Raw genomic sequence first — 22,248 nt, 5'->3', positions numbered from 1 at the left:
GAATTTTCTTGCAGTTATAATTCTTTTCAATGAGGCTCTCTCCTAGAAAATAAACCCATTCTGCTCCTTTTCTATGACAATCCAAGGGCATGTGCACTGCTGAGTCCCCTCCCGAGGGCTCTGTGTACAGGGTGGCGTAGGCTGCTTTACCTGCCGTGAATACTACAGGCTGCCTTTGAGTCACTCTGTGACTGAAGCAGAGAGCTTGCTGCTGCTGTGCTGTGCTGTGCAGGGGACAGGTGCATATTGCCTGCCCACATTCCCTCCCTGCTGGGGTACTGATCCCCTTGTCCTAGCTAAGCATAACCTGATGAAGAAATGGTACAGAATTCCTGTTGGTGAATCCCCAGCCCATGGTATGGCATCAAAAGAATCACTAACCATGTGTGCAATTGGTTCCTGTTTTTTTGTTTTATAATTTTAATTTGTTATATATGACAATAGAATGCATTACAATTCATATTACACATATAGAACAAAATTTTTCATATCTCTGGTTGTACTCACAGTAGAGTTACATCCTTCTTGTCTTCATACATGTACTTAGGGTAATGATGACCATCACATTCCACTATCTTTCCTACCCCTATGCTCCCTCCCTTCCCCTCCCTCCCCCTTTCCCCTTTGTCCTAGCTAGAGTTCATTTAATCCTCCCAACCCCATCCCCGCCCCCCCCACCATGCGCAGCATATTATAGATCAGCATCCTTAAATCAGAGAAGTCATTGGCATTTATTTTTTTTGGGGATCGGCTAATTTCATGAAATATATGGAATACTTCATGAATTTTGCAAAGGGACCATGCTAATCTTCTCTGTATCGGTCCAATTTTAGTACATATGCTGCCATAGTGAGTATTGGTTCCTCTCTTTGAGAGAGAGAAACATTTCTTATTCTGTAAAAGAATAGTAAATAGGAAGTTTCAACTAGAGTCTTCAGATACAGCAGCTATAGAATTCCAGATCAAGGTGTCAGGCCCAAATGTAGATTTTCAAAGAAAGATTTGAGAATTGGTTTTACAACTCTAGAAACTCTTATCCAGAAGATGAAGATGAAAAAGCTAAGGGTGGGGATTAAAAAAGAAAAAAAAAATCTGGGAAGGTGATTTATTAGGTGAGAGACCACGGAAAGGGGAACTGCCACTTAGTTCAGGACTGGTGACGTGACAGGCATGTCCTTAGGGCCAGTTGACAAGTATTCTTGCAGTTGGCAATGCAGATGATTGAAGCCTGTTTCATGCCTGCCTGCAGCAGCCAAATTAAAGTCCTATACTTGCAAAGAGGCTGAATTCTCATGGGATTGTGTGTCAAAGTCACAGACATCCCAAGGAGTGAATGTGGAAGCAGCAGTTGGTAGTTGAGCCCAGGATCTGTGTAAAAGGCATGTCCTATTCAGTGTGGCTGTGGGGGCAGCAGGAGTGGATTTCCTGCCAAGGGAGATGCTGAGTGCATAGAGAAGTGAGCAGCTGCAGGATAGGCCCTAAAGGTTGAGGACCTGATTGTGTTGGAGCAAAGATTTATTTCTGATGAAAAGTGCCTTGGCTGCAATTGAAATGATGAAAGTGACTTTGTTATATAATAGTTAAAATTAGAAAAGTCATTGGATGTTGTGTGCTTCTGTTCAGGGGAAGGTCAATCACCACTAAGCAGGTTTAAGAGGAGAATGAAAAAATAAATTTATTTTAATTGTTTCATCCCAGGAATCCAGTAGATTTTTTTTCCTGATACAATATAGGATTCTGAATGTCTCCTGGAAGCAGAAGCATGAGGTCCTAGGCTCTTTGAGACCTCACAGTGAGCAGTACAGAATTGTATGTACATAAGCCAAGGTCTAGAGATCTAGCAGAGCAAAAACCATACTTTATGAGCAGTGCCTGCTTCCTCCTGGAGGGGCCCAGGAAAGTCTCAAGGTAGATCCACAACTCAGTGTTATTGGTCAGCAGGCCTCTGAGGAAAAGCAAGAGGGACTTTTTAAAAGAAGCACATGTCTGTGCATGAAATCTAAATATATACGGTGAATTGCTGAAATATGGCATTTTATTCAGATGCATTCCTAGTTTCTTCCCTCCCTTTCTTTGTCTTCTACGTTTTCTTTATTTTTTTTTCCTTTCCAATGTGGTGTCCAAAAGGACAGAGCTGTGAATAGAAGTCAAAGGTGAAGTATAAAACTGATGGTGACCTAATCTCTTCAGAATTTATTTTCTTTTCAACAGAATTGAAGTCCTGTGCAATTTTTTGCCATGCCTAAAACAAGGACTTTAATTTTAATAAAATTTTTATAAATATTTTGTGACTGAAGACTTTTGAAGATAATTTGCGGATCACATCTCCGGTTGCTGGAGTTGCAGCATTTTGAGGGCCACTGAGAGTTAACTGCTCCTAAGGACACAGCATCTGGGTTTGGGTGGCAAAAGCTTCCCATGCTCCCCATTCCAGCCCAGCATGCTGGATGGAGCCCTTGCCATGGTGGGAGGGTGTAAAATGGGCAGTTATATATTTCTTCAATTTATATAAATTGTGTCCAGTTTTCCTTATCTGCAAAATGGAGATGTAATAGTGCCTCAACATGATTGTTAAGAGGTTTAAATAAAAACTGTGTTTAGCATTCTCTGGCACATGGCATTCCAAAATGTTCTTTGATTCTCTTTTCTTTCAACAAGGAGAGGTAAGAGAGGAGGAACTGCCTGTTGGGTTTTGATAACATTTAACCCTGGGAAGAAAAAAATATTAAGGAGAAACTAGGATTCTTTCTAGAGTCAGGAGGACTACAGGGGTTGGTGTGTTTTTCTAAAGGGACAGTTGGTGTCACCTCAAACAATGGATTCACAGAGGTCGGGAAAATGCTTAGGAACTTCTGAGAGAGACAATATTTATGTCAACCCAGTGAATAAGGGATTTCTGGATTTGCCTGGGATCTTCCAAAGCACTGACACCAGAGGAATTCTGGGGCCTCTCTAATGTTTGATCTGTGTATCTTAAATTCAGCTTAGAAATAATTTGCGGTATTTTTCTTTTGCAAGAAGGTTCATCTGCTGTTCTCAATTTTACTTCCATGGGATGGTAAGGAGCTCTGTCTCATTGTACCAGTGAATAGTTCTGGGTTGAGTTTGTAACTGCCATATGCAAGCACTGATGGACTGATGGCGACAGGATGGACTGGAGGTATGAACAGCTGGGTCTGCTGCACAGTTTCACAGTGAAAGAGAAATGAAGGTTTGGATCTGGCAACATCTATTTGAATTCATTCAGAAAAGCCAGATTGGAACTACTCAAGTTCAAAGATTTATGACTATATCTTTTCCTTTCAGTGCCTGGCAGGCTCACTGCTCAATAAATATTTGCTGTGTAAATGAGGAATTCAGAAAAGAAGAACAAAATAGGGTGGAGGAGGGGGAAGACAGAGGAAGATTTCAGGTCACAGAAAAAGAACAAGGAAGCTACATGGGATGAGAAAGATGCTAATGTGAAAAGAGTAGGGCGCTAATGTCAGGGCAGTGTGAAGGGTAGAGTAACTTCTCCAGAGTCTACAGAAGAACTTCAAGCAAAGTGATGGGAAGGAGAAAGCAGAAAGGAAAAAGAAAACCATTTCCATTTACAAAGACCTCTGAAAGATGTGGGTGCATTTGAAATCCGAGGAATGAGGAACAGTATAGATTCTATAACAGGGGGCAGAAAGTGAGGAGTTGTGGAAGTGAGAGTGAAAGCATCTTTCCAAAGCAAGAAAGGACCCCCAAAGTCCACAGGCACAGCTAGAGGGCCACAGTGGAGCAAGGAGGAGAAGCCTGAGGGAGGAGAGTGAGAGAAACAAGAATGTGAGGAAATCATTGTGTTTATTTTGCAATGTGAGAGATAATGGAGAAACCATTTTCCTCCCTCCCTCCTTTTATTACCCTTTCCTCTCTTTCTCTTGGGCTGGGGGAATGTTTTAAAAAATTCATTTTAAATATATAACATACAATTTAGCTTTTTGTGGTAACCTGGGTGCACATGAGGGTACTGTGAGACCTGTTATGTGAGGACAAATGCAGATGTGGAAGTCAGTATTACCCCAGGTCCAAGACCCAGGAAGTCTTCCTTTCTCACAAGCTGGCCAGGAGGATGGTCACTTGGGGTAAGTCCACAGGGACTGGACAAGACTCAAATGCAAAGTGCTTGTGCCTTCCCCACTGTGAAAACTACCTCAGAGAGAGATTGTACAACACAAAGCCCAGCTGCAAAGAGGCCTGTGGGTTCAATGTTAGCCTTGTGAAGGTTCATGGAAATACTTCTGGGTAGTTCTGGCCAGCTGCCTGAATCCAAACCTCTCTCTCTTGGGTCTCTGACTCATCCTGACTAAACCAATTTACTCAGAGCATGAGGCACACTATTCGCATCAAAAGAATATGCTTTAGTGGATATAAGGCAGCCTTCCCCTGTGGCCAGTTATGCTTTGCTCTAGACAGGAGTCTGGCTGTCATCTGGAAAGATGTCCTTACTTTGCTGTTGGGCCAATAAAGCCGAAATAATGGGAAATGACATAAGCTTTTAAGTAAGTCTGCAGGAGAGTGAGAGTCTGGGGTGGGGGTTAGCACAGGTGAGCTGCACAGAACAGCAGGAATGCAGCCCAGCCCAAGGGGCCCTTAATTGCCCTCCTCAAGTGGGATCTCTCCTGAGCAGAATAGTGTGTTGGTTATGGCAACAGGATTCTAAGCTGTCAAGATGCTGTTTCAAATCCCCAGCTTGGCCCCCTTTGTCACTTGGCCAAGGTTTTGACCTTTCCAAACCAGTTTCTTCATAAATAAAATGAGCAAAATAATACCAACCTTACTGAGTTTTCCTGAGGTTTAAATAAAATTCCTAAAATATTTAGCACAACAGTGATTTTCAAGTCTGACTGCACATTGGAATTAACTAGGAAAGGTTTAAAACAATCCCCAGGCCATTGTGCTTCAGTCCAGACAAATTTGGTCAAAACCTCTGGGACTAGGAACTGGGATTGTGTGTAGAAAGCTCCCAGGAGATTCTGATTCCCCAGGAGATCTGTGAGCCATCTGAACCACTTCCTGTTCCCCTAAGAAAGAATGCACTGGAGATAGATTTCAATGATCACATGCAGGAAAAGTGCTTACCACTGCACTTAGTAGATAGGGAGCACTCAAGAAAAGAGCTATTTTCTATTTACCCTAATTTCATTACTTATAGTGATTTACAATTGAGCCTGTCAATAGGCAGTAGAGAATGCAGAGTGTAAATTTTCCTCTGTAGAGTGTCAAATATGGTAAGAGAAAGCATATCAAATCTTAAAGGTATTGGACTAAAGGAGTATGATTTTTCTCAGTGCCAAATCCTTGTCAAAATAAGTCAACAGTCATAGTTTCTTAGAAAGTCAACTCTTGGCAGAGAGGCAGGAGAGCAGAGAGGTTGAGAAGGTGATTTCCCAAAGCTGACTGTCCACATTCCCAGCCCGACTCAGTCACTAACTGTGTGATCCTCGGCAGTTTATAACTTCTCTGTGCCCAATTTTTTCATTGATAAAATAAATGGGCATCAGGGATACCATGAGGAGTAAATAAGTTAATATGAAAAAAATATTCTGAAAAGTGCCTGGCATTTTGTGGTCATTCCTTAGCTAGCAGTAGGAAGGAGATGATTTTTAGTATTCTTGACTTTTTCAAGATGTTTGTGTGTCAGAAGGTGATCAAATTCTAAAACAATATGCTGTAGTTTTCAAATTTTGGTATGCTTCAGGATCACTTAAGAATCTTGTTAAAAATTTAAATTCTTCTGGAATCTGATACAAAATTTATTAACCTCTACTATTATGAAAATAATAGATATATTTGTCTGAGTATCTGAGTTCTCCAGAATCAGAATTAATAGCATATATGTGTATATGCACATTATTTACATATGTAGCATATATATGTGTATATATATATACCTATGTATATGTATGTTTGTGTGTACATATGTATATGTATGTGTGTATATATGTGTGTGTGTGTACACACACACACACACACATATGACTTAGTATAAGGAATTGGCCTGCTCAATTCTGAAGACTGAGAAGACAAAAACTAAAGTAAGCAAGCTGAAGACCCAGGAGAAACATCAAAGACCAGTGCGGCAAAACTAGCAGTTTCCGGAGAGGGGCAATGAGAAATTAGAAAAATAAAGACATGCACAGATTTTGAAGATAACAACTGGGATTGGGTGGAGCACAGCTCTCTGATGGAGAAGCAGGTCTAAAGAATTATGCCAGCAATCTTTATTATATGTGTCTCATGAATCAGATTAAAGACTATGCAAACATTATTCTTTGTATTCATGAGAGTTACAGAATTAGCAACATTATGCAGTTTATTCCTAAATTACATACTACAGTCACAATGTGAAATATTAGGAGATTTCTATAGCTCTCAAGAAAGTCCATTGTTTAAAGTTATTGTTATGGGAGCAGGCTCAGGAGCAGCAGAGCTGGTGAAATATTGTGGTTGTCTAGCAAAAGAGTTCCTTTATTCCTAGGAGCCATGTGCCTGAGATCAAGGTTGAGGCTGATAAGACTCTATTGCAAAGCCTCCTCATGAAGGGCATTACCATTGCAACTAGGCATTCTGCACCTTTGCACAGAGATTTTCCCAGGTACCAATCATGCCAAAGCCATAAAGTCTTCAGGGACTTCAATTTCAGGCACTGCTCTCTCCCACTGTCACCATTCTCCACAAAAACCAACAATGAAAATTTCAGACAGAGTCCAATAGGAGAAAACTGATGGTCTAGTTAGAAGACAAAGAGTAACAATTCTTTTTTACTCAACCTTTTATTCTATTCAGGTCTTCAACTGATTGAATGAGGGCAATCTTCTTTACTCAGTCTATTGATTTAAATGATAATTTCATCCAGAAATACCCTCACAGATACACACAGAAGTGTTATTTAACAAAATACTCGGGCACTTGGGACCCAGTCAGGTTAACACATAAAAGCAACCACCATACTAGATTCGGTTCCAAAACAGAATGCAGAATCCCAGTGCTGCAAATTATGTACTACTGAGTGCAGAAGGAAGTCATAACTGACTGTGTTCCATGAAGTTGGATTCTCTCAAGGAAAAAAAAAAAAACAATTTATTTTTTAGGAAATGGGGATGGAAAATTGCTTTAATTTATCAAGATCTTTTGAGGACCAAATGATATGATTACAATATATGCATGAAGTAAATTCATGTTTTCTGAAATATCCTAAGAGGTTACCAGCATTAGCTAATTATTTGTATAAGAATGAAACTTCTTTATTGTGATTATTTGTAATCTACCTTGTTTCAACAGAATGCAGAGTAAAATAACAGCTCACAAGTCACAACGACAAAAAAGTTTTTATTAGCTTATACACTCTTTATGATTTGAGTCTGACAGCCAGAAACAAAACACAGCTTTGATGAGGAAGGAGAAAGTAAGAAGAAGATGAAAAATTTGGAGGGTGAAGATTAACTAGTGTCTTTTCTTAAAATGGAAAATTTGTTTGAACCTCAAAGAAAATAATCACTTTTAGCTTTCCTATGGTTCAAAAGGGGAAATAATGACTGCTATTGAGGAAAACTGATAACTACCATGGTATTATAATAAACTGGGAGAAGTTTTAACTTTGAATTGATTATCTCCCCAATCCACTGCTGGAAATATAATTTCCTAAAGTAGAAGAGTTTGAGAAGCCCCACTATCCCATAATTTCCTTTTAGAATGCACCTAACAATTCTGAGCATTGTTTTTTTTTTTCCTTGAGAGAATCCAACTTCATAGAGATGCCATATGTAGCCAACTTTATTCTTTAAAACCAATGCCACACTAATCACTCCTGTGATGTTAAAAAAAATATATCCATCTAGGGCCCTAAAATAAGAGTGAGTGTTAGGGACATTTTCTCTTCCTCTCAACCTCTCAAAGGAGAAAGGTAAGGGCAAGTCATTCTAATTTTGGAGCTAATAAAATCTTTTAGAAATCTTTCTTTGAGTAAAGCTTAGAACCCATAGCGAGGAGAATGTCATGAACCACCAGAAACTCCCAAGGAAGTCTTCCAATATTTCTTGCTTCTTTCTGTATCCTCAGAAATTGCCTGTGGGCCCTAGAGTCATTTTTACAGATGATCAGTCTTGGGTACTTTATCATTCTTCCTGATATTACCTGAGAAAGTGACTCATGACTTGTGAGTCCCCTTTTGCTCAAAGGCAATTTTGAAGAGAGTCAGATGGCTGGATTCTAACCACAGTGTGGTTGTGTCTGTCTCAGTGATTGGGGGGTACAAAGAACACTGGACCTGATTACTGTACAGAAAGAACAGTGTATCCCCCTAAACTTCCCCAAAGAGGAACAGAGAACCACCAAAATTATATAAAGTCTTCTATGTGAACTGAGAATCATAGGCTGCAATTCTATCATGGCACTATATGAATCATAAATATTTTAAGATTTTAAAAAATCACTAAAAATAATCTGTTAAAAGTCCACTTAAATGCTATCTCAATCTTGCTACCTGTGGAGAGGCCTACCCTCCATGGTCCATGTTACATACTCAGCCCTCTCCCCTCTAATTAGTCATGTTGCACAGAATACAGAAGTTACTCTCTCCTTTATAGATGACAAAATTAATATCTATTCACATGAGATTTAATTAAGGTATCAGGAGAGAAGGTTAATTAATAAAGTTCATTGAAATTTATGTTTCATCATTCTATTTTAATGTTTTGTCTTCCATAAAAATCATTTTATAATGATTTTACATCTGTAATCTCATGTGGGGTTGTCAAATGTTCATAATTTTTCTGATTTTGAATCTTACTCAAATCTTAATCACCAGATGAAATTGCTTTTCCCCTCCCAAATTCTGAGTACTGCAGGCTTTTTATTTAATTATTTGCAAAAGTTAAGCATCAGCATTTACTCTGCTTATCTCCTAAATTCTCTTTATCCCTCTTTCTCCTAAAGCCTGTAAGGTAATGGCCTCCCTCTTTTCAATTGTGATTTAAATGTTTGATTAAGCAGTGTTATATCATCCTATAATTCCTGAAAAGTTCACAAATTAACACGTGGATTTTCTGCAAGCCAACTGGGAAATGATAAGGAAGAAAGAGGAAAGTATGTGGATATCAGAACCTTAATATAAAATTCAGAAATTTTAAAAAGAAATAAGTAGTACTCAAAGTAGAGCCAAAATACCAGAGGAGAAGAGAACAGGGCCTGTGCAGGGACAATAGTCTGAAGAAAGCTTTCCACTTCTCCTAATGTCCTGGGCAACGTAGCACCAATTGCTACTTCAGAGCAGAAGAGTAGCCTTTGCCTGCCTGGAGCTGGACTGGGAATTGGATAAAGATATGTAGTGATATACCTGGATGTTTTGTTCAGGGTGCCCCTCTAGGACTGAAGCCCTTACACCCAGCTGCAAGAGAATTGGGGGCTGACAGCTCACAGCTGAGGCTAGTCAGCACTTCCCTCCACGGAAATCAGCTTCTTGAGCAACCCAATCTGGTTGCAGCTTGATTTACAAATCCTGAATAAACCTCTTCACCACCTGCATTTCTTGGACCTTGTGATTACAAATCAAGGCAAGGGAAGGGGACATCAGTGATGTAAGGCATTCTCTTCAGTGACTAAGTAGAAGTTTCCTGGTGATGAAGGCACAAAAGGTTGTAGAGCTGAGATCAACAGCAGAGAAGATGAGTGTGGGAATATCTTCTACATTCATATCTCAGATTTCCAAGGAGAGGATCTTCCAATGGACGAACGATGGTGCAATAAATCAACTGATTACATGAGTTCTCTCAGACTGAGGTTAAAAAGAGATAGAAAGGTCAATTTCTAATTCTGGTTGGTCAATCTGTTTGTACCTCAATTGAATTGTCTGCTTGATTTGAACTTTGGATTTGAAAATGGCTCTGTATTAGCATACTGCTCAGTAAATGCTACAAATATTCAAACTCACAATTAACCATTTCACTAAGCTAATTGGTCTTTTTCCAACCTCTTTATATTCTAATAACTGTTCTTTTCAAAGGAAATATGCATTCCAATACAGAAAGTATAGAAATACAAAAAAGAAAAAAAATGAGTAGAGTTTACTAAAAAAAATAAATGTTGCATTTCACAGAACCAGTTGTAGATATTGAGTAGTTCTTTAGGTCTGTAAATCCCCAAATCATCAGAATTAACAAGCAAATGTTCATGCAGTATTAGGTCAGGTTGCCTCTCAAGTGCAATCCTACAGGTGGTGGTGTTAGAGACAAAGGGGATTAAGGATTTCATACCAAAGCCTTCTGCTGGAAGGGGAACTGCTGTAGCTGGCTGGCTACATACAGTCCATTTGGAAGGGGTCTTGGTGGTTGGCACTGCAAGACCCCTCCCAAATGGACTGTGTGTAGATAATCCACCTACTCTAGTAATTGGTTTCCGTGTCTGCAATACCTCTTCTAAACATTGCCTAAAAAGATGCTCATCACAAGACTCTAAGTGAATATTCAAGTAAGTAACTCTGAGTTTGACTAAATTTATGTTGTACGTTTCGCAGCATCCTTTTCTAAACAGTAAATTATAAAAGGTGCAAATAATATGGATAAGATGATACTACATATTTGGGTTTACCCACTGAAGTTTGTTAAAATTTTGAAATATAAGAAGGCTTATTAGTTGAGAAAGGTTAAAGGAAATTTCTAAATTTTTTGTTTTTCCTATTAAAATCAGCTTTGATGCATAATTTATATGCAAAATTGTGCCTATTTTGAGTACAGTGTGATGAGTTTTGAAAAAATTAATACATTGGGCCAGGTACAGTGGCGCATGCCTGTAATCCCAGAGGCTCAGGAGGCTGAGGCAGGAGGATCACGAGTTCAAAGCTAGCAACAGCAAAAGTGAGGCGCTTAGTAACTCAGTGAGACCCTGTCTCTAAATAAAATACAAAATAGGGCTGGGGATGTGGCTCAGTGATCAAGTGCCCCTGAGTTCAATCCTCGGTACCCCCCCTGCAAAAAATGAATACATCATGTGACCATCATCCCCCCAAATTCCAAATTGTTATATTGTGACCAATTTGCTTCCACTCCAGGCTTTGGAAACCACTGCTTTACTTTATTTTACCACTGAGTTGCTTAAATTTATACAAATAAGATCTTACAGTATGAAATAGCTTGTGTGTAATTTCAGTTCTCAGTGTGATTTTGAGATTCACCCATATTGTTGTGGTTATCAGTAGTTGGTTCATTTTAATTGCTGAGAAGTATTCAATTATTTCAGTATACCACTTTTTTGTTAGTCTATTCATGTTTTGATGTGCATTAGTTTTTTTTTTAAACCAGGTTTTGGCGAATAAAAATAAATCTGTTATAACAAGTCATTATGTGGACACATTCAGGAATATTTTTGAGCATTTATCTTAGAACACTTTTATATTTACAGAAAGGTTACAATGATAGCAAACTGTTCTTGTGCACCCTTAACCCACTTTCTCCAGTGTTAACATCTTATATAACCATTTCACACTTGTTTAAACTAAGAAATTAACATTGTACAGAACAGCTAACTGTGTTATTCAGATTTTACCAGTTTTTGATTGATGTCATTTTTAAGTTCCAGGATCCAATCTTGGATACCAATTGCCTTTAGTTTCCATGTCTTAGTCTCCTCTGACCTAGCACAGTGTCTCCGTCTTTCCTGGTTTTCATGACCTTAACAGTCTTGAAGCATGCTAGCTAGACATTTTATAGAATACCTCTCAACTAGGGGGCATTGTCTGCATTGTCTCATGGTTAGATGGGACTATACCAGAGAAGTGAAGTGTCCTTCTAGCATCATATTGGGGAGGACTTGATCAACACAAATTATTACTGGTGAAGCTATAATATGGATCACTTGATGTCTGTTATATTTCTCTGCTGAACAGAAACTTGTTTCTCCCGTCATTTCTTCTGATAGTCCTCAATGAGTTAAAGGGCTGGGTTCCTTTCTGGAGGCTTCCGTAGACAATCCATTTTCTTATCTTTTGCAGCATCTGGAGGTGATCGGCACTCCCTGGCTCAGGACCTCTTACATCTTCAAAAGCAGCAATGACTGATTGAATATTTATTGCACTGTTTCAGTTTGACTCCTCTACTTCCCTTTTCTAACACAGACCTTTGTGATTGCATTGGGCCTATCCAGAAAATCAATGATAATCTAACATATCAAGACTAGCTGATTAACAACGTCAATTTATTTGCAACCTTAATTTCCCCTTGCCACTAGATATAACATATTCTTAAATTCCAGAAATTAGAATATGAACATCTACCAGAGGCCTTAATTTGCTTAGCTCAGGGATTCTATACTACATTATTTATTTTGGTGCTCAAATTATTCTAGCTTTGCCTTTTCCTGGTTGCTTCCTGCATTCTTTGGGTATATCTCCATTTTTTTTTTTGAGCAATTCATTATTTTCTGTCATAACAAGGTGCTCCAGGTTTATCTTTGTTTTCCCTATCCCATCCTTAGAATCAGTCATCTCCCCCAAGGAGTCTTAGTTCCTTTCATTGGGGAATGATACTTAGAAACCAAGATCTAGGTGCTGGGTTGCTTATTACTGCTGAGGTGCTATGACTTCTAAATCAGTGAACAGAGTTGGGAATTACATGTATAGTGTGTGCCATATATCTTAATCATTTATGCATCTAGCAGATGTACATGTGTTCATGTTGATTTCCCCAATTCCTGTCCAGTACTATAGGGTTTGCTTAAGTCTTATCCTCTTGCTTATTGTAACTCCTTTCTCTCACAGATAGAAATCTGTCTCCCATCATCTATAATTTATTTACTTATTTCCTTGGCCCTAGTATATGTGTAAAGTACTTTCAGAGTTGCTAACCTAGACCTTTCTGAGAAACAAATTTAGGAACTAGAGTAGTTATCTATCACATTCTTTTGCCTTTAGCTATACAGTCTCCAGTAAATGTACCATTTCCAAAGTTACTGAGGTAAGATCTCTTTCCCTCAAACCCTTCTCTGAGGTTGTATGATGCATTTGTAATATAATTAGATTAATTTTTTAGTTGTCTGCATTCTATCCCCTGCTTTCTTGGCTGATTTTAAAGAATTTACATACAGTTATGTTTACCCTTTTTTAAAGTGTCATTCTGTGAGTTGTGACAAATTCATAAAATTATATAGCCATCAACCAGTAGGACAACAAAAAGTTCCATCACCATAAATATTTATTTGTTGTAATCTATTACTTCTTTCCTTTTACAACCCCTTACAACTGCTGATTTTCCTTCTTTAGAGTTTTGTATTTACAATATCATATAAATCCAATAATATAATTTGTAGTTTTTAAGTGTTGGTCAAATATATTTAAGGTCCATTCATTTTGTTTTGTGAACCCATAACTCATACCTTTTTATATTTCTGAATAATATTTCATTTCACAGCTTACTTTAGTTTGTCTACCCATTGGTATACTAAATTGTTTCCAGTTTGCCAGTTTGGAATAATTATGAGTAGTGATTCTACAAACATTTGAATATGAGAGTCTCTCTCTCTCTCTCTCTCTCTCTCTCGCTCTGTGTGTGTGTGTGTGTGTGTGTGAATATGAAATCTCAGTGTGAATATCAGATCTCAGAACACTTGAGTGAATACTTAGAAGCTAGGAACAAGTTATGGGGTTGTATGTTAAATATTATGTCAACTAAAGTGACTGTACTATTTTGCATTTAGACCAGCAGTGAATGAACATTCTTGGTGTTTCACATCCTTCCCAGCATTTGATATTGTCAGTTTTTAAAAATATACTCAACAACTTTAGTGAGTGTATAGTAAAATGTCATTTTGGTTTTGATATGCATTTTACATACAGTTATGTATGTAAACATGTATGAGGACAATGAATGTTGAAAACTCGCCCCTGCTTTTTTTTCTGGTACTGAGGTTGAATCCAGGAGTAGGTTACTTAAAGCCTTGCTAAATTGCTGAGGCTGGCTTCAAAACTGTAATCCTCCTGCCTCAGGCTCCTGAGCCGCTGGGATTACTGGCATGTGCCTGGCTGAAAATCTTTTCATATACTTGTTTTCCATCCCCATAGCTCCTGTAATTAAGTCTCTGTTTACATCTTTTGTCCACTTTTTTGTTGAATTATTTATTGTTGAGTTAAAAATGCTCCTTACATATTCTAGGTACAAATACTTTATCACACATATAACATAAATATTTCTCAAGTCTGTGGCTTGTATTTACATTTTTTAAACACTGTCTCTTGCAAAACAAAAGTTATGTATTTCCTTAAGTCCCAACTGATGAATGCTTTCATTTGTTGATCATGCTTTTGGAATATCTTAAAATTTATAATTGTACCGAAGGTCACACAGGTTTTTTTGGTTTGTTTGTTTGTTTCTATTTTCTTCTATAAGTTGTATAATTGAAGTTTTACATTTGGGTGTATGATCCATATTGACTTTATTTTTGTAAAAATGGTAAAGAATGTGTCTAAGATTTTACTTATTGGTTTGTTTTTACATGTGATCATCCAACTGTTCCACCACTGCCACAGTCTGGCTGGGCACAAATGCCGCAGTCTGGCTGGGCACACAATCACGAGCCACCACACAGCTTGTAGATTCAAACAGCAACTCTTTATTCCCGAACTCACACCAGCCGTCTACAATCACGTTCTGGGGAAATCCACGTTCTCTCCCAAATCCACGTTCTCTCCCAAATTCACCTCCACTGGGCTTCTATCTCCAAAATATACTGTCTGAATCCCGTGAGAACTCAAGGGGAACTCAGGCAGCAGGATACGCCCTATTCCCAGCAGGAATAATCTTAAACCTTAAACCTGGAACCTAAACTGGGAACGCCCTAAACAAGATTATCTTAAAACCGGGAACACCCTAATCTGCCTTGGTCCTTGAGCAAGGTCACGTACACTCAATGTCACTGCAACATGGGGTACGCTGGCAAGGAAATTGTCATACCTACTTGGCTAATGGCTCCCAGCATCTCCCCCCTTCTGATTAATTAAACAACAAGCAAAGGGATATTTTTCTCCATTGTATTGCCTTTAATCCTTTGTTGAAAATCAGTTGACTTTATTTATGTAAGTCTATTTATGTTCTTTGCATTTTGTTTCATTGATCTATCTTTTTATAATTATCACAGTGTTTTGGGTAAAGTAGATTTATGGTAAGTCTTGAAATGTGGCAGTGTAACTTCTCCAACTTTGTTCTTCAGTGTTATTTTTTGTGGGGGGAGGGATTACTGGGATTGAACTCAGGAGCACTTCACCACTAAACCACATCCCCAGCCCTATTTGATATTTATTTAGAGACAGGGTCTTGCTGAGTTGCTTAGCATCTCACTTTTGCTGAGGCTGGCTCTGAACTCATGATCCTTCTGCCTGAGCCTCCCGAGTCACTGGGATTACAGGCATTCACCACCTTATCCAGCTCTTCAGTGTTATTTTGATTGCTATATTTTTTTCACTAGATGTTTAATATTTAGAATCAACTTGTTGATATCTACAAATCCTTCCTGGAAATTTTACTGGAATTGTATTAAATCTATAGATAAAGTTAAGAGGTGGTCCCAAGTTTCTGGCCTGAGGAACTGAAATCAGGGACAAGGAGTAGTTTGAAGGGTGGAGAGGGAATGGAATAACTTAATTATGTGAAAGTAAGGGCTCTTAAGTTATATCTAGGGAGAAAGATGCCCAGCAGAAAGTTGAATAGATGGTGATGTTTAAGTCCATGGTATTCCCTTTTAAACTTATAATAAGGGCAGCTCCATTAATGAAATGTGTCTATTCTGAAGGCATATTTTGGTTATAAAAATGTAGTTTTATGAGACAGAATAATATAGAGACTTAAATTTGGATAACAATAGATAATTTCTCTCAAAGATTGTCCACAATACTTTTCTCTCACTGCTGTCAACTGAGGTTAATTCCTCCTTTACCTTGTGTCTAGCACTCATGCTTCTCTGGGAATGGTCCTCTCAGTCCTAATATTGCCTAGCCAATCTTCCTTGTGTCCAGTCCTTGTAAGACCCAAAAGGAGGGCCCTTCCCTTATTGGAGCTCAAATCAGTCGATTCTTGGGCATCCTGCACCTCATATCAGTAACCCTGATTGAGGTAAGTCTTCCCTTCCCTTCCCACTTTTCTAGAAAAAAATTTATTCAAATTTGTTTCCAAAGATTGAATGTCTCTATATTCTCCTAAATGGAGCCAGGATGACTTTATAAAGATGCAAATATGATTCTATCACTTTCCTGACTAAAAGCATTTTAATGGCTCCCCCATTCCCACTGGATAAAGTCCAAATTCCTCAACATTATATGTAAGACTCTTTGTGAAACTCTCCTTGCTTTCCCCTCCAGCCTCTTCTGTCATTAATGACATGCTGTGATCTAGTAAAATGAATTTTCCCTTGACTTCACAAGATTATAGAAAGTGCTATTCCTAAGAGTTCCCATATTCTCTGTGCTCGCCCTATTGGAGCACATTTCTGAATTGTGATTTTCTGTATTTATCTGTATCACCTCTTATACTATATGTTCTCTATTGGCAAGGACAGGGTCTTGTTCTCTGATATGTCCCTAGGAGCTATCACAGTGCTAGGAAGATAAATACCTTTTGAGTTTAAAAAGACATGATAAAAGGAAGGAAAGAAGGCAGGCAGACAGGTAGGCATCACTGTACTTATTTTCACAAGACAATATAACCCAATACTTATAAATTTTTACTAGGATCCTAGTCTCTGGATTTTTCACAGAGGTCATACACATAGAGAAATTACGTGTTCAAAAAGCATTTTTGTAGAGCAAGACAACATATTCAGGGCTCTCATTATATTACACAACACAAAAAAAGAGCAATTATGGCTTATCTGGCCACCCACATAATGAACCTGAGTTCTTCTTGTCAAAATGACCTTGTAGGACTATGTGGAGTGGTATTGCAACCACAACAGCAATTGAAAAAAGATCGAAGGCCCAGAACTCATAAAAAATAGATGAGGCATAAATTGGAATCAGGCATGTGTGTCACCCATCTTAAAAGGTGCACAGAAATGAATTAAATAAGTCAAAATAAGATCTGGTAAATTGCCTGTCAGACAACTGAGACTACTTCAGCAAGAGTCATCTTAAAATCATTATGACAAAGCTGATTTGAACAGGTTGAGAAACAACATAAATAATGAGTCCTTCTATTTCCCTAAGAATAGTCTTAATTTAATTGAAAATTCATAGTTGTTTTAGGTTGCAAGGTCCAAAGGTAAGCTCAGGTCACTCTAAGGCTGTATGATCAGATTGACAAGACACATTTGACACCTTGAAAATAATTGAACACGTAATGGCAAAATATATATCTTGTTTAGCGGATTGGAAAGAGTGCAGCTTCGAAGTCATTAAAATATTTTAAGTCTTGTCTCCACTGCTTACTACTGTGTAATCTTTGTTGGAAAAAAACTATCCCTATATTTCTTATATGTAAAATGGGACAAAGTGGATCTACTTTAATGATCTCCTGAAATAATGCTTTGAAGAAAGTACTGAGCACATTTTCTTATTCAGAGCAGAAATGCACAAAAGAATAACAGTTGTCTTGAAACTTGTCCCTTTCCAGTCTGTAGGAAACAGAAATGGTTTTCAACAGCAAAAGTTTTTCCCCAAACATGTTTGCATTGGGCATATGAAAATAACATTAAATGGAAAAACTGAGTTTTATTTAATTTCAGCGTCTACTTTCTGTTAGAGGTAGATCTTTAACTCTTTTCCCTTCTTTCTGTTTCCTAGTCTATCATGTATGATGAGCATGTGGACCATTCTGGGTGTTCCTAACTATCTAAAGCATGTGCATCATATAATGGTGACTAAAATAAATCCTTAGAAGTTCAGCGTTATTTGGAAAAAGTGCTAAAGGTCCCTGATTCCTCTTACTAATAACTTTTAAGCTTAATGGTTTGAGTTCTATAGAATGTAATATGTAAAACCAATTGAAGGTACTGTTAGTAATATTTTGGTATAAATCTGTTTTTGATTCTTTCTTGAGGACTACTTTTAATAGGAAAATAGCAGAGGTTCTTGGTGAAGGAAGGGGTCATCTTCTTGGATGAGCCCAGTGGTGCCTATGGCCAGGAGACTGCCACAGTTGCTGAGGATCCAGGCTGGCTCCACCCCAGGTGCCAAATGCCACAGCTCTAGATGCTGCTGTCCATGGGTATACTTTCATTATGTTTCAATAAATCAAATTGAAAAACTGGTAAAAAATTTTTTGAATCACAAGCGAATTATGTTAGTATTTCATAGAAAAAAGCAATTTTCTGTTTCCCACCAGATTCTTTAATATTAGTATGGCTATTTTTTAGAATGTTTGGCAACAGACTGGCATATTTTCACGTTTTGCATTTGTTTGACCCATTTTTCCAGGTAAATACACATTTAAGTAATTGCTCTCTATATTGTATTATGAAATCTTGACAGCATTGCTTGTGTTAGATGTTCAGATTTGAGTAGAAATCTCTAGCCTCTGGGTTTTGCCCTTCAATGATGTGTTCCATTTTGTAATAGTAATTTATTGTGCACTTATGTTGTTGAGATGTCAGAGATGGTATCCATATTTTCAAAATCTTATCAAAATCTTTTTATCTCTATTGTAGTTAATTGAAATAATTTCATACATCATTAATGCCTATTGGTTATTTTATTGCAAGGGATCATATTTTATATGTATTTGAATCTCTCAAAATTCAACCATATATACATTTTAGTAAGGCATCAGTGGTATGTTACATATATACTATATCAATCATTCTTACCATTTATATGTAGTGACAGCAAGATTATCAATCATGGAGAAAATGGAATGTGATTTATGTGAATTACCAATGCTATTGTTTTCAAATTGACTCTATATATGAGGAAATGATGAATATAATGAATGCATGAACAATTTTTAAAAATTAGCATTTCAAATCAAGATAGAAAAGTAACTGACCTTGGACATTTGTAGTTTCCCAATGCCTGATTTGCTATTGTATTTACAGTCAGTCTTTTGCACATAAAACCTAGTTATATAAGTTTAATTCAGAGGAATTAATTATCAGTATTGCCTATATTAAAATCACAAAAGAATGAGAATTTTGTCATTTTCAAGCCTATCAATAGTTTTCTATTCTTCTCCTTTTCTCCTTCCCCAGCACCATATATCTATAATCCCACTCACCTTCTCCCTATCTATGTGCCCACCCCTAAACTCAAGCTTCAAACACTCTTGAGAATAGAGTCCCAGATGCCACTTGGGGTTATCTAGAGATTCTTCTGACCACAGGTGCCTTTGTAATTGTGTAGGACATGCTCTGTTATGTAGGAAATTTAATATTAGTGGGGGAGGAGGCAATCCACTCTTCTGATTTAAATGTTTCTGATTCATTTGAAGAAGACTAAATGACATTCCCCAGACACAGGTTATGAAAACCTACCATATGCTAGCATGAAGTCCCTTAGTCCTGGACAAACCTGTTCAGTTTGTTTCCCTGTATGCCATATATCGTATTTTGTAGAAAAGAAAACAGCATTCAGGAAAGTAATCCAAATTTACTGCTTATCCATCATTAATCAACATTAATTAAATACCAGCAGTTCCATTTATTCATGCAGATAATTTCAGAGCTAAGATTCCAACACAAATTCCAACAACAAATTCATTTCAATGTTTTCTACTTGCTTATCAAATGTGACCACTTGCTCTTTTGAAGCACTTTGATAAATTATTTGTTCATTTATTAAGGAACATGTCATATACTGTCATGTTTTCATTACTCACACACTTGTAGTTTTTTCTTAAAAGGAAAGTCTTACTCATATTTATCTCTTTTACCCATATTTATCTCTCTCCCTATGTGGAGTCTAATAGAATATAATGTCTTTTTCTCACTGAAACAAACGTTAACTAACCACACACATGCCTGTTTCTCTACCTGCTCTTCTAACTGCACACTTTCTCCTACAGCTACCAAGGAGAATTCTATCTAATCTCTCTCCAATTTGTTCCTCCTCTTTTCTGCCCATAATCACTCCCTTTCCCCACTGTTTCTCCTCTGAGCTCTCACAGTTGTTTTCATGCCTCTCTTTCTCTCTTTCCTGTTTGACCTTCACTTGCAGAACCATCGTCAAAGACCCTTTCTCAATCTGTCCTCTGATCACCATTTTGGAGGCACCACTACTTCTACCTCCATGCATACACCTTTCACCCACACCTAAATGTTCTTTTCTTTGCATGTGCCATGTTTTACATATCTATATATATTATCTCTCATTATCTCTTTATCCAGAATTCTTTTTTTCCTTTTCCCATTTTTTCCCCCTCCTATCCTGGAGGATGCTCTTTCTTATCATCCCTGGTCAAATGTCATTGTTTCATAGAAGCTGTCTTTGATCCCCAGGCTGACGTTATCTTAAATACCTTCTTCTTTTCAGATTTCTATAGTGTCTGAGTCTGCTCAGGCTACCATAATGAAACACTACCTACTACAAGGCTTAGACAACAGAAATTTATTTTCTCGTGTTTCTGCAAGCTAGAAGTTCAGGATCAAGGTTCTATAAGAGTTTCTACCTATTGGATTAGGGCTCTGCCCTTATGACCTCATTTAATCTTCACTACCTTTTAAAGATCCTATCTTCAAATAAAATCACACTGATAAGGCTTCAACATAAGAATTATGAAAGACAAAAGTCAGTCCATTGCAAAAGACAATTTGAATATATTTTATTTGGATATTAATCATTCTGAATATTTTTGCTAATCATGACATTACAATATGAACATAAAGCACAAGGGCAGTGCCTAATCATCTTTGGTCTCTCTGTTACAGAGCTGACACACAGTGCATAAGCAGTGTCAGAAGATAACTATCAAGAGGCGAGGGAGTGAATGGACACCTAGTTCATATTGTGTGTTTATTCTTCCTTGGGGACACTGTTTTTTCATTTTCAATCCAAAGAACAACAGGAGCAATAAAAAAGTCAACATAATCATTAATGAAAAGTGGCACTGGAATGATACCAATTTTCAATTTTAATGGAGCATATGGTGCTCCAGAGATCAATGTGATCTAAAATTTTATGTCAGTTTTTAATTACTATCTTTCCTTAAAATAACCTGGTTGGAATTTCTTAGAAATAAATATCACCTAGAAAAATTATAATATCCTATTATTTTCTTCATTTTTAATCAATATGGATTAAATTATTTTGTCTGAGATTAAATTTACAAGAGATAGTAATTTTTGATGAAGTAATATAGGCTCCTGATTGGGAGACTTACTTAAGAAATATTTTTGAATGGAACCAGTGAATGAGCCTTGAAGAACTTCCTTTATTCTAAGGTTGAATGCTTTTTCATTTTGTAAACATTCCCCGATTGTCAAATTGTCTCTTTTACTTCTTGAAGGATTTAATATTTATTCTGTGTCATGAAAGTTAGACAAAGAAATAAAATATCAAAAACAATTCCATCCTCATTTAAAACTATTTTTGTTACATGGGACTCTAAGGTGTTTAGTCACATAATCTTATAATGTACAAGGGCCACCAGCTGTCAGTATTTGGTTAGATCAGTGCCCCCACTCCATAGGTTAAGCCATTTCAAGCAAGATCACTGAGTATACAGGTGCCATGTAAGGGTACAGACTAGGAACACAAGACAAGAAAAGCGTTTCCTTCTATGGCCTAACATTCACCATGGGAGACAGATAATAAAGCAAATCATAGCAAGATGTTGTGAACCTTCTCTTTGCATTCCTAAAAATAGTTTAAGAGAGGATAGAAGTAATCTTTGGCCAGAAGGGATAGAAAGGTATCTTGTGTGGTGAAGGGCAAGACAATGTGATTCAGACTAGAAAAAGAAAGTATAAACCGAGAATCTGGAGAAAGCAGATTCTCAAAAGAATAACATGTTCCTAGGACACTGCTAGATAAATTTGGGAGGGAAAATCATAAGGGAGTCTGCAAAGATAAGAAGCCATAATGAAATACAATTATATAAAATGAATTCAGGGAGATATGTGAACTACTGAAATGAGGACAAAATGTTTGGGGGAGAAATACAATTTCTGAAAAGAATCAACTGTGTGATGAAATACAATTTTTATTCAGAATGTATAGGAATCCATGGTGTATCAATGAACATAGTCTTGAAAGCACTCCACTGAGTTAGGAAGTCCCAAGGCTCATCTTTAGTAGTAAAGGTTTTAACAGATAAA

General features: G+C 37.4%; 1 pseudogene; it reads right to left on the bottom strand.

The window, feature by feature from the left end:
* Positions 1-762: 762 nt before the first annotated feature.
* Positions 763-857, bottom strand: LOC124108779 (U6 spliceosomal RNA; annotated as a pseudogene).
* Positions 858-22,248: the final 21,391 nt, after the last annotated feature.

The sequence above is a fragment of the Marmota monax genome, unplaced genomic scaffold (assembly GCF_021218885.2).
Source record: "Marmota monax isolate L192 unplaced genomic scaffold, Marmota_monax_Labrador192_F-V1.1 WCK01_AAM20220418_F8-fsc00045, whole genome shotgun sequence".
In the NCBI taxonomy this organism is placed as follows: Eukaryota; Metazoa; Chordata; class Mammalia; order Rodentia; family Sciuridae; genus Marmota; species Marmota monax.
The sequence above is the reverse complement of the archived record's forward strand: the minus strand, read 5'-3'. Positions and strand labels throughout refer to the sequence as shown.